The 12,425-nt window shown below is 39.5% G+C and overlaps 1 protein-coding gene across 2 annotated transcripts in view; it reads right to left on the reverse strand.

Annotated features, from left to right (window-relative positions):
* The window catches only part of bcl9l (bcl9 like), a 28,147-nt gene extending 16,030 nt beyond the window's left edge, over positions 1-12,117 (reverse strand). Inside the window, exon 1 of one of the 2 annotated variants that reach the window (XM_085244069.1) lies at positions 12,031-12,117. The gene's annotated coding sequence lies outside the window, so the exon portion shown is untranslated. Of the gene's footprint in view, positions 1-10,711; positions 11,064-12,030 lie in introns of those variants that run through there. The other variant, XM_085244068.1, reaches the window with a different exon arrangement.
* Between the last annotated feature and the right edge of the window lie 308 nt (positions 12,118-12,425).

Raw genomic sequence — 12,425 nt, forward strand, 5'->3', positions numbered from 1 at the left:
CACACAAGTACATGCACTTTCCTTTCTAATGTTGTGGGGGGGGGAAAATTTAAAAACCCAAAACTAAAAAGGCATAATAGTACTCATTTTACACTTTCCATAAAACACAACAGTAATTAAAGAGAAAAGAACACTTTGGTACACAATCAAATAAATTCTTTCAGCATCTAAATATCCAAATCATTCACCCAACTTTGAAATTCTGCTATTCATAAACAATTCTGCTCAGTCATCCAAGAATGTCAACAACTAAGTCTGTCTAGGCAGCTATTTAAATGAAATGCTCACTCAGTGGACTGATGGAGACTGACAGGAAGTGTGTCTATATTTGAACTGCCTCTTTTCAAATATGCCAGTGTTCCAAGACTCTGAAGATCCCAGCTTAGTTTCAACTAATGCACTCTGTTATACTGCAATACTGCCAACCAGCCTACCTTCATAAAAGCTATAAATTTCAGCTTTTGTTTAACCTGTCCTCGTACTGTAGCTAATAGAGGAAGTCATTTATAGTGTTGATTTGCATCAAAGTAATGTTTTCATAATATTTAGCAAATGCTTGTGTATGCAAATAGATTGAGTAAAATATTATAAACAGCTCTTATGTTATCCCCAGCATAGGAAATGTACATGCCAGCAGCCAGGGGGGGTAGTACTTCATAAATGGCATCTCTTGTTTAAAGTTACAGATATCCATGAAGTCATGCGATGCATACTGCAGCCTATGACATTGCATGCCACTGTTTCCGAGCAAGACAGATGAGATGATAACTTTACTGTAAAGACTGTTGCCTTTGGTTGCGAGAACAGAAGTTATTGTCTTGCGCCAAGCAGAGCAGGGTGTGTACAATTAAAGGATTTATACTCATGTGCACAATATTTACTGAGTTAACTTGAAGTATCTACTTAAGACAAACAAGTTCAATTGGTAACTGTTGATTAAATGGAGATGATTCAATTTTCCAAATACGAAATGTAAAATAACATCCAATGATGTACAGTATCAACCTCAGTCATACACTGTAAATCTCTCGGCGTAGTTTTGTATTATGAGCACATTCACTACCAGTTACTAAGTTAGAGCAGCTGCTCATTCTAGCCCACATTAAAACTTAATCCTCAGGAGCCAGTTCATAAAAGTTTGTCTTGTGCACAAACCAACATTTTTCCATTGCTTTTAAAGGCAAGTGTCAGCTGGACACGTGCTTATGCAAAAGCGAGGTCTAATGTGGTAAGGAAAATGTTCCCCATTTGACATTTGCACAACTTGTTTGAGAAGCAAATTCAGTTTGAAAATTGGATCTTGTCCAGCTGCGTCCAATTTGTGCTCCAAACAAGCAAGGGGAATAATTCAATGAGTTTTAAAATCCACAACACATGATGTTTACATGTAAAGCCAATATATGCAAGATAAATGCACATAACGCAGGCCATCACACTCACACATATGCTCTTACATTCTTTCAGAAATTGAGGGAAACAAACATCATTTCTCTCAGTTAAGGCTCGAGGTTTGCTGAGTGTTTTGAATATATTTGCCAAAAGGAATTTGACTATGAGAGTAGAAGATGCTTGCTATATTCTATTTTTCAGCATTTTTTTTTTTTTATTTATTCTTTTTTCAGATGCTCTTTGCTGTACTTCCACGCTAAATTTCACCATAACACGAGTTTTTCTGAGTATACAGCAATCAGAGGTAATGTATTGTGTATATAACTAAAGCTAGTGTGGGTCACAAGTCTTTCTAGCTGCTAACTACTTTTGATCACTGTACAATCAATTAGCTCTGCAATGTCTAAAATGTCTAAAAATATAAATAAAATAAAAAAAAGCTTAAACTTGGCTTTACTCTATGAGCTCAGCATAGTTTAACATTTTAGCATCAGTGAAATATTTTACAGTCAAACTGCTGTGTCTTGCTTCATGTTTGGTTGTTAGCTGTCAGCTTAGTACTTTTTGCTCCTAAGACAAGTCATCTCATTGCATCAGAGGTTTAGCTGCGTGTCAAAAGGTTTATGTTATCAGTTCAGTAAAACAGATGGCAACACTAGTTTCTGTTACACCGAGTTGCCCATTTATTGCAGACAGTATAAATTCTGGTTTTTATTTAGATCCTTGTGTTTGCTGTATCAGCAGTTGAGCCGCTGTATTACTACTTTTCACCTGTTGTGTTCACGTGCCCAGAAGATTTAACACACCACTGCAAACGGCCACAAAAGACACTGTTGCCACGGTTCTGCAAATTCTACAAACTTCTGCTCCAGCTGATTTTCAGTTTCAGTTTATTCCAGATTAGGCAATAAAAACACAAGGTTGGGCTTGGGAAAAGATGACTGGGTTAAAATACAACCCTTTCAATAACGTTAGCCATTTCTTGGAGAGTCTGGCAGAAAGCCTCAATGCAATCTTTACCCATGTGCAGCCCTGCAAGGTCACGGAGAGAACTAAATACGAATACACAGTGCTGCTCTGTTGATCACCAGTAGTAAACAGAGGCCAAAGTGTTTAACAGTACTAATGAATGAATAATGTGTGTGAGGCAAGAGCACATACAGTTAAACTGACTTTTTAGACATTAGCTGTTTAACAAACTGCATTTGCACTTGGCGCCAGTCAAAATGTAGTCTAAGAGAAGGAAACCAAGTTTAATGTGATTTGCCGCTCTGTGCTCCACCTTACAGCAAGGTCACGGCTAACACAACCTGTGTGACTTCACATAACATCGCTTCTGTGAAGGACTAATTCAACTTAAAACCTTGCAAAGGTCTAGAAAAAGGGGAGGTTAGAAAGTATAAATGCAAGTTGTAAGGATCATGTCAGTAACTCTTTTGGAAGTGGAAATGATTACTGTGGCTTCTCCTAATGATAGATTCTCTCTTCAAATAAATTCCCACCAAAATACATAGACTAAATCTAATCGTCTGTCCATATTCCTTTACAATAACTGGATTTAAAGTATTTTCTAATATGGTTTTTTTGTATGTTGTTAAGTTAAATGTGTGTCACAAATGTGGGTTAATGTGGCTCCAACATGCACAACTCCATACACAAAGGTTGTAAACAAGCCCCAAATTGTCACCCTTATCACCACTAACCGCTTTCCCCAGAGTTAGACACGGTGTCTCTTTCAGAAGATTTCTATTGGTGAATCTACCGGTGAGCTCTATAACGGGCCGTGAAAATTTTTATTAAAAGTGACATAACCCAGACAGCCTTGAAGGCATTTAATTGAGAATGTGTAAATAACTATGACACCCAATCATTACAGTGAAGGAGGGGGGTGCAGGAACAGTTTGACTGGGACATACTGTGATGATGTTTGAAATAGTGAAATTGATATAAAAAGAGGAAAAAAATATTGCAGATACAGATAATATATAAAGTGTTACTGTGGATAGCAAAGTATAGGATTTCCAAAATGCAGAAGATTAAGTTACTAGAATAGCTTTGCATTATTCACACATCAAAAGTACTATTTATTTATCCTGCTCTGCAGGTCCTCAATTCGTCTAAGCTCTCAACCAAGCTGCAATTTTAATTCTCATTAAACGTTTGATTGGCTACCTCTCAAAAATGGAAGGTTTGAACAGCAGATGGGTGGGACTATCGCGTTCAGCATTAGGTGACCTTTTCATGATATTTACTCTCTTTGATATCATACACTTCCAATAGTAGAAGAAAAACCAATGAAGAAGCAATATATGGAGTATTTGGAGAAGCCTGAAATCCAAGCTTTTGGCTCATAGAATTACTTCTACATATGATGACTTCATTATATTAAACTTTGGTTATAATAAATAGTTTAATATGGGCACTCGCCATTGTAACAGTGTGCCAAATGGCCTGTTAACATCCCCTTTGGCAGCAAGAATCCATTCTGGACGACACAAAGAATCCACCAAGCTATCTTTATCCTGTCTTCCTTCTCTCACCCCAACCGGTCGCAGCAGATGACCCCGCCCCTCCCTGAGCCTGGTTCTGCCGGAGGTTTCTTCCTGTTAAAAGGGAGTTTTTCCTTCCCACTGTTGCCAAAGTGCTTGCTCATAGGGGGTCGTGATTGTTGGGTTTTTCTCTGTACCTATGAAGCACCTTGAGGTGACTTTTGTTGTGATTTGGCGCTACATAAATAAAATTGAATTGAAATCTTCTTACTGCTTTCTCCTGGTTTGTGGAGAGTTTTTTTCTTCTTCAGTGTTTGGACAACTACTTAAGGGAGCCTAAGGTGCTGATTCCTGGAATAATTTGAGAAGTCATTATATTTATAACATTGGCCTTCACTAATGGCAACTGTGAAAAAGCCATAGCTTTAACAAAGCATGTAAGAATGGAAATCTTTGTAAACACTGTCACAGAGTGACAGTGAAAGGGGTACCCATTCAAGACTGTGCACAATAAAAAAAAAAATTAAAAGAAAGGCTTCTCTAAAATTTTGCAAAGTATAACTCCTTTTTTACTTGATGCCTTTTGGAGTCATGTTCCACCTATCACAACTGATACTCCAATTAAATGTTGGACAATTAAATGCAAAAAGAAAGAAAAAAAAAAAAAACAATCAAAGGGACGACACAAAGCTGAAAGGCAAATACAACATTGCTTTGTCAGCCTCCAGCAGCCAAATTGATCTGCAAGCCATGCAACTTTAGAAAATTAACAGGGATGATGATAAGTGCTCTCTTAGGCTTAAATATGTTGAATCAGCCATCAAGTTCCTGCCAATTTTCACTAAAGAAAAAACCAAATGTGACCAGTAATGTCAAACTACTTTTGAGTGACAGCGATCAGTACATGTTAAATCTCAGCCTTTAAACTTTCTCTAGTGAATGACATTTCCAATTTTGCAAGCTTCTGCTGCAATACAAACCAATTTAAAAATGTGTTCATATACATATTACCCACTTGGGTCTCAAACATTAAAAGGTTATTTAATTGGAAATCACTATCCATATCTGATGATGAAAAAAAAAATGGCAGCATATCATCAAAGAAACTACTGATAATGTTCAAAAAGTTAAAAAAAAAAAAAAAATGTAGTGGTGATGTCGCTGATTTGTGTGTGTTCTGCACAGAGAAAGTCAGATTTCCCATTTTTGAAGGACAACATATTTTTGCCATATGGCAATGCATGCAAAAAAGGAACAAACAGAACTTATTCAGAAGTTTGCCTGGAGGAAACAGGGATAAATGAACACTGCATTTTTGGAATTTCTGTTTAGAGCTCTCCCCAATAATTCATAAACTCCCCATTTATGAATTACTGACCATATTCAATGATATTGGTATGTGTTTCTTTCGGTTTATAGTCTTTGCTGCAAAAGTCTTTCCATTCCTCCTCCTGCCCTTATCTCCTGTTAAAAAAAAAAAAAAAAAAAAAAATGAGGATACTGCTTGTCTAACCTTTGATTAAAAGGGGAAAAAAAAATAGACGTGTTTACATGTGGAAAAAGTTTATCCACAGATTTTAACTCTGTGCTATTCAGTGCTGCATTCTCAACTGTCACTCTGCTTATAGTACTTCTAGCAGTAAACTGCAGTGCATTGTGGGACAGCGCACAGGTGACAGGCACTGTTGTGGCAGATTGCCATGGAAACAAAACATGTCACAGCACAGTATAAATATAGACTAACCATGTGCAGAGCAAAGGTCCTGCAATAGTGCAAAGGCTACAAAAAAAACAACAACTGTTCACTTCAACGGAAGTTGTCTGAAGACAAACACTTCCTCTTTTGTATTCTAACTTACCGTGATGTAACAAGTAACGAATTATATGGGGCAAAAATCATATGGATTTTAAATAAGATGTTTAGCCACCACATGCTGCAAAAAGAGCTCCGGTGCATATTGACGTTGATTCTTAAAGTCTCTGGAACTCTACTGCAGTGATGCAAGACAATTCTTCCAAAAGATACGTCTTCCCTCTTGATGATAGCAGTGGTAATACAAAGATCTTCCATAAGCATTCAATTGGACTGAGGTCTGCTGAATGCAAAGGCCAAATGATATGATTCACATAATTTTCAATGCTAAACCCATGAACATGATGCTCTCTGAAGGAGGGTAATGTCATCCAGGAAAAAGCCACTCCCATCAGGATAGGAATGTTTCATCATAGGGTAAAGGTGAATACTCTGAACATGTTGTATTGCTTTGCAGAACCACTTTCTACAAGGACAATTATTCTACAGAATAATAGAGCAACCATCCCTATCAATAAAAGGAATGCAAGAGTTCAAGTCTTTCCTTTAACTTGTCTCCCTTATGTGTACAGATACACATGTGCAAATGTATAAGAATCCAGTTATTATACACACACCGAAGGATTTCTGCAGCACTAAAATTGAAAAACCCCAAAACAAAGCTTTAGAGTTTGAATAGTTTAGCAGTTAATGGATTAGACCATCTAAAGAACATTAACAGGCATCATCTGAGTAGTCAATGGAAAACCAAGTTACTGGATGATAGATGCGTTCAAATAACAGCCTACTGTGTACAAGTAACTTGTAAAACTCTAAAACATTTGGTTAATGCTTTGAAGAAAGCTAAATTCATGTAGAGATAAGAGAAGGTAGTCTCTGCTATTTTAAGCTTTTGGTTAGTTTGTAAAATAAAGATCAAGTTTCATTTTCTCAATCTGTGAACTCAGAACTGTTTTGTGTATTGCAGTTGTAGAAAGATTAATTTCATGGATTGGCTGGTGATAATTTTGAGGTAGGTGGAGTATTTGTTAGCAATCCCCTGCTATGCTGCATTGCTGCCTTTTGATATAACAGGCCTAACTGAACAGTGACAACAGGAAGGATGACCTGAGTTCATGTGCCAGAGACAGGGTGGATATTTCACATGCTTGATTCACGTGTAGTCTGAGCTGCTAATGCCTGGAAATGTAAACATTTCACACGTAGATCAGACAAAGACCTTCACAGTTTGGAAATCTTTTCATGGTTTTCAATTTGCAGTTTTTCCTCAGCTCACGGATAAGGAAATTCTGGGCTCATTTTGTACAGAGGGTCAAGGGTTGTATCCTTTCCAGCACATTCTGGGAAGAAAGCCAACTGGAGCAAAGAAAAAGGCTGAACTGCAGCCTCAGTATAGACAGAAGGCAGGCATTACAGCACAGAAGCAGCTGGAAATGGAAGACTGAGGGACAGAAGCCATTCAGTGTCTAGCTGAACACACATTTCCCAGTCTGCACAGGAGAGGATGGCCACTCTGTGCAACCAGACACAATGTTTGTCCATGCAGGTCAAAGACGATCTAAATGAAAATAAGTTTTATGCAACAAATATCATGCAGTATACAATAACATCTAACTTTTTAGATCTGTTGAATTCCTTTTAAGGGTGTCTGAAGGATTGCACTCTGTGGCAGACAAAGACAAAGACTGATGGAGTCAGTCATGTCATTCCTGATATACTTCTTTGACCTCCGCCACCTGGTAAGCAGGTGGTGCATCGTAAGATAAAGTCTCGGTGGATAAGTCAGAGCAGTCGCGTGGAGGTCCACACAACTCTTAAACTCACCATCTTGATGATAAGATTTACCCAAAGAAGAGTTCAGTCATTCAGAAGAAAGGCAGGCAGGTAGTAGACTGGTACTCATCTACACTGAAAGGAGACGGTTGAGGTGTTTTGGAAATCTGAGTAGAATGGCCCCTGGTCACCTATTAGAAGAGAAGGAGAAGACTCGGGACAAACCCAGGACACCCTGGATTGATTGAGTCTCTCTGCTGCAACAGTCTTGATGTCCTCCCAGAAAAGCAGAAAGAGAGGTGGCCTAGGAGAGGGAGGCCTGGGCATCTTTGTTTAGACTACTGCCCCCAAAAAGCCAAACTTAGATAAACAACAGAAAATGGATGGTAACAGAACGCAAAGCCAACTGGTGTCCCTCTGGAGACCATTAGAAGATTTATTCCCCAAAAAAGCAGTGAACCAAAAGTATACACTAAACAAAACAAGACCTTAACAATTTACCCTTTAACTAAATTAGTACACAGAAATTCTAGAATGAGAAACTTTAAAAAATCTTATCACTACAACCTTTAGCTGGTCAGAGGTAGAAGCAGAAAGGTGACTGTCCAGAGAAGAAAGAAAACCCAGAGGAAAGTCCACCTGGATTAAACAAGCTGATGTGTAAATACTGGACTCAAGGTGGGAAATTACCTCCAGATCATCTAAGCTTTTGCACATGTCTGGCTTTTGCTGTCTAAATTATAGTAAATGTTAGATCTGGCTAAAGTTCAAGAGTGATTGGAAAAGGAAGCATGTAAGCTCAGCAATGATGAAGCGTGGGAGCACTTCTGCAATTGGTTTTGTATCACAAATACTTAGTTTGATTAAAAAAATATCTTCCTCTTTAAATCATCCAGAATATCACTGGCCTTATAAACTATGTTTCTGCATCAATGCAACGATACAGTTTAAATCATCTAACCTGTAGTTGCTTCAAATTCCCCTGTCACGTCTAAGCGGCATCCCAGGAAAGGACTAACACCTTCACACTCACTGTTGTTATGCTGTGCAGAGTTCAAATGGCATTGTTTTCACCTGACCGGACAAACTAAAGTTAAAGAGCCTGAATGCACAGCTCTGAATGTGCCTGGTGTGAGCAAGGGGTATTGATGTCATTTGAGAGCTTTGAGAACCAGCGCACACTGGTCAGTATGATCCACTGACAGGACTGTATGCAAAACATGCAAAAGATAAGCACAGAGAAAAGGCACAGAAACAACAGCTCTGTGACATTAACGTGAACTACACACCTGAGTCGTAGTGCACTTTCATTTAGACTGAGGATTTGCCCAGTTTTTCCCCTACTAGTCTATAGATTCTGGTACTAAAGTGTCTTAGTATATTCAATGGTGTGGAAATGTTCTCAATGTCACATTATTCTTTCATAGCTCACCTTCGCAGCGCTCCCTGTAACTCACCCCAAAGTTCTCAGATCACCTAACCAGATAAGAAACACTTTGTCAGCAGCTCACCAAATCTGTGTCTGCTTGAACGCATTCATTCAAATCAACTCTGGACTAAAAGGGAGACAGGAAATAGACTTTTCATTCATGCCTAGAATATAATCAATGAATGCATACATGCTTACTTATGCTTTCTTTCCTTTCTACTGTTACAGAAAGACTGCCAAATCATCACTGGCGCTGTCACTTGTTTTATGCGTGTGCTTCTAAGTGTGCCCGAGTACCAAAACGTCCATGTATTTTGTCAAGCGCTGCGCATGTAGTGAAAAACAACACCAATAATATTTCGTTCATTATGCCCTTACATAGTGGATTAATTGCCTTGCACAAGATTTCCATCATTATCCACTACAGCCTCATTTAGACAGCCCCAAAGGACAAAACACATTTAAAAACAAAAAAAACAGGCTTCAGTCAATGAAGGTCTACAGGTAGGCTGTGGACTAATCTTCAGGTAAAGACATATATAGCATTTTTTTTTAAAAAGGAAAAGAAAAGATGCTGAGAGATGTTTCACTTCCAATGGAAAGAAACACAGAGGGTACTGAAGCCCTGAAAGACAATTCGGATCAAGTTGCAAACTCTGTTAGGTGCTATATATAGCTCACCAGGATATTGTAGATACACACACAGCATGAAGTGCCAGTGCACACATGAGCAGAGGCTATGTACCAAAAAGAGAAAAGCCTTAGTATGAAGTAACTGCTTTACTGTCACCCCATATTCAACAGGCTGAACTGGCAGGACCATGGGATGCTATAAGTTTTATACTTGAGATCAAGCACACATGCATACAGAAATATATATGACATATGCGGACATACAGAGAGAAAGAGAGAGAGTGGTGAAGATAAACAGGTGAGGGGCAAAGAGTGTGTCCCTAAACAATTATGCAAACACTTGGCACCCTCGTCAACGCAATTAGCTATAAAACTAGAATTGCCGTTGTGTTTTTACCATGTCACGCCTGTTGTAATTGTATTAATATACAAATCTTGTTATAACACGCTTCTGTAGCCGTTGTGTAACTGAATCACAGCGCAGCAAGCGTGCCTATTAAAGTAAAAACATTTTAAAACAATGGTCATTTTCCTAAATTAAAATAACGCTGAATGGGGTAACAGTAAAGTGACAGACAGTAATAGTTGAGCAGCGGGGATATTAGCGGCATGTCGTGCTCTACATGCCCCCGCTGAGCCTGTGTTTAAGTGACAGGTATCGTTACGCAGCCTGTCACCCACTGAACACGGTTTAGCTGTTTAGCACAAAAACCATTCAAATGCAGCTTTGGCTTAGACTCTCAGATTAGCTAGCGGTCAAATTTACACATCTGCATTAAAGTGTCCCCATCGGCACACGGGGACCAGTGAAACATAAAGTTGGCCAAGCACCGCATTCTTGTTAGGAGAATTTAAGGACACATGCCCTGATGTGAACCCCAGCCAGAGCTCCTGAGTGGAGACTTGGTGCGCCAGCCAGGTCCACGGGCTAACTTAGCATGCTAATTCATGTCTTCGCTAGGCTACTTGCTCGTAAGCTGACGTTGCCGTAGCACACATCTGCAAGCGAACCAGTGCTAGCTAATGGGATTTGAACTTTGTTATTGGCTTGCTAGCGACCCGAAGACTTCCTAAAAGGAAGGGAAAGTTATGCGGGTCCACACGTTACGAAGACAGCTCCGAAATATGTGCGAACAGCTAGCATGTCTCGGCAGTGGCAGTGTTTTGAAATGCTGTGTACTCTACCCCATTTGGCTGCTGTCTGAGATCAGAAGAGGCCGATGTCAGGACTGACGGCCAATCGACATTCCCCGGAGTGGCCGCCACCGCTTGCTCCGTCCGCCGTAACACTGCGCAAGATGGTCCCGATCCTGCTGTTTGATAGGAAAAGGAGCTGGTGCAGTTTGACGGCGTTTCGGGTGATGATTAATAACACGCCGTGTCTAGGTTGAAGTTTCGGTGGAAATCAGAGGACGCGTCACCTTGCAGCGGTTCATGACTCCCACTATTCAAGATGTAGAAGGGCAGGACGTTGCATTTCTCTTCGAGTCCATATCACTCCCAGTCGCTGACAATAATTAGTGTGGCCACACGGGCATCCGTATGTCACTATGCTGATATGTCATGCTGGACTTCTGTGCTGTCCGAGGGTGGATTGCTTCCCTTTCTCTTCAGATTATCTGAATATTTATATTAATTCGAGATGATACTGATGTAAGATCCCTGAAATAAAATTTTGATTTACAGATTTCAAGTGCACCAAGCGATGAAATCCAAGAATCACTCAATCAGTTAAGTGTTTTATTTCCATTTGATAAGACCTATGCCGTCTTGGAAATCACCATTTCCATCTCAGCTCCCACACCACTTTCCTAATGGACACCATCGTGCAGTAGAAAACTCTGATTTCATCCACCCACTGCATAAACAGTTAGAAAGAGATGTTTAGTAACTGAATGTTTGGGAGAACCATTATAAAGTTGCTCAGAGTGAGGATCCAGTTGTTGCACTGTTAAACCCTTCATCTTTTTTCAGTTGAATGCTCCCTCTAGTGGTTTGGGTAGCAGAAGTAGGCTTGGTAAAACTGCCTCAGGTGAACTTCGAGGCATTTCTTCCCGAAAGCGTTGCTAAACTGAGATTGGACTTCGGGTACTTTCATCAAGAAAATAGGGGGTTATATCCAGGAGTAGCAAAGGCATCCACAATTTCCCCGTGATGGTTGCTCCAAACCTCACCCGAACTAAGTGGCACAATCAAGAGACATTGTTCAGGAGCAGAGCACATCACACAATTTCCTTGTCCAGATGTACTGCATTCACTGAAACTGCATCATTGACAGTTGCCTCTTTTTTGAGCAACTAGCAATGCAAGAATTTTCTGAGGGTGAGTAAGAAATCCTACCTTGGTTTTAAAAGACAACTAGTTGAATGTTAAGAAAGGGGACACTAAAAAAATCCCAGAGGAAGGACTAACCAAGACTAAGTGGACTAAAACAGATTGGCAGTGGAGTGGAATCAGAATTGAGATGAAGAAAATAATCACAAATTAAAAAAAGAGAAATTGACCTGTTGTGACTCCCGCACCGGCAGACGAGGAGTGAAAGGTGGCACACTGGTGTGCTAGAGGCTCACCATCTTCTGCTTGACCTTCTCTTTCCAGACAAGACAGAAAGGTCTGGCATTAATCAGACGAAGAAGTACCGTCACACCTGTTGTCAGCACTGAGAAATCAAATAGTTGGAGGTTTTTGATTATGCCACTTGGTAAATTCCACATTTTTTTTCATTCTATTACAAATAAAAAAGTAGATTTGTAATGAAATTAAGTAATTTAGAGTCATTTGATAGTGGCATCATTCTTTCCTTCCTATTCTCTTTGAGTCAAGCAGGTGTAATTTATTAATCAGCGAAAAAAGAAAAACCTCGGCTGCACATTGTTTTTAATTCAGTTCATTTTAATCT

This window comes from Mchenga conophoros, linkage group LG14, assembly GCF_057382185.1.
Source record: "Mchenga conophoros isolate Kocher_MC1m ecotype Shallow Benthic linkage group LG14, M_conophoros_male_GT1.1, whole genome shotgun sequence".
Taxonomy (NCBI): domain Eukaryota; kingdom Metazoa; phylum Chordata; class Actinopteri; order Cichliformes; family Cichlidae; genus Mchenga; species Mchenga conophoros.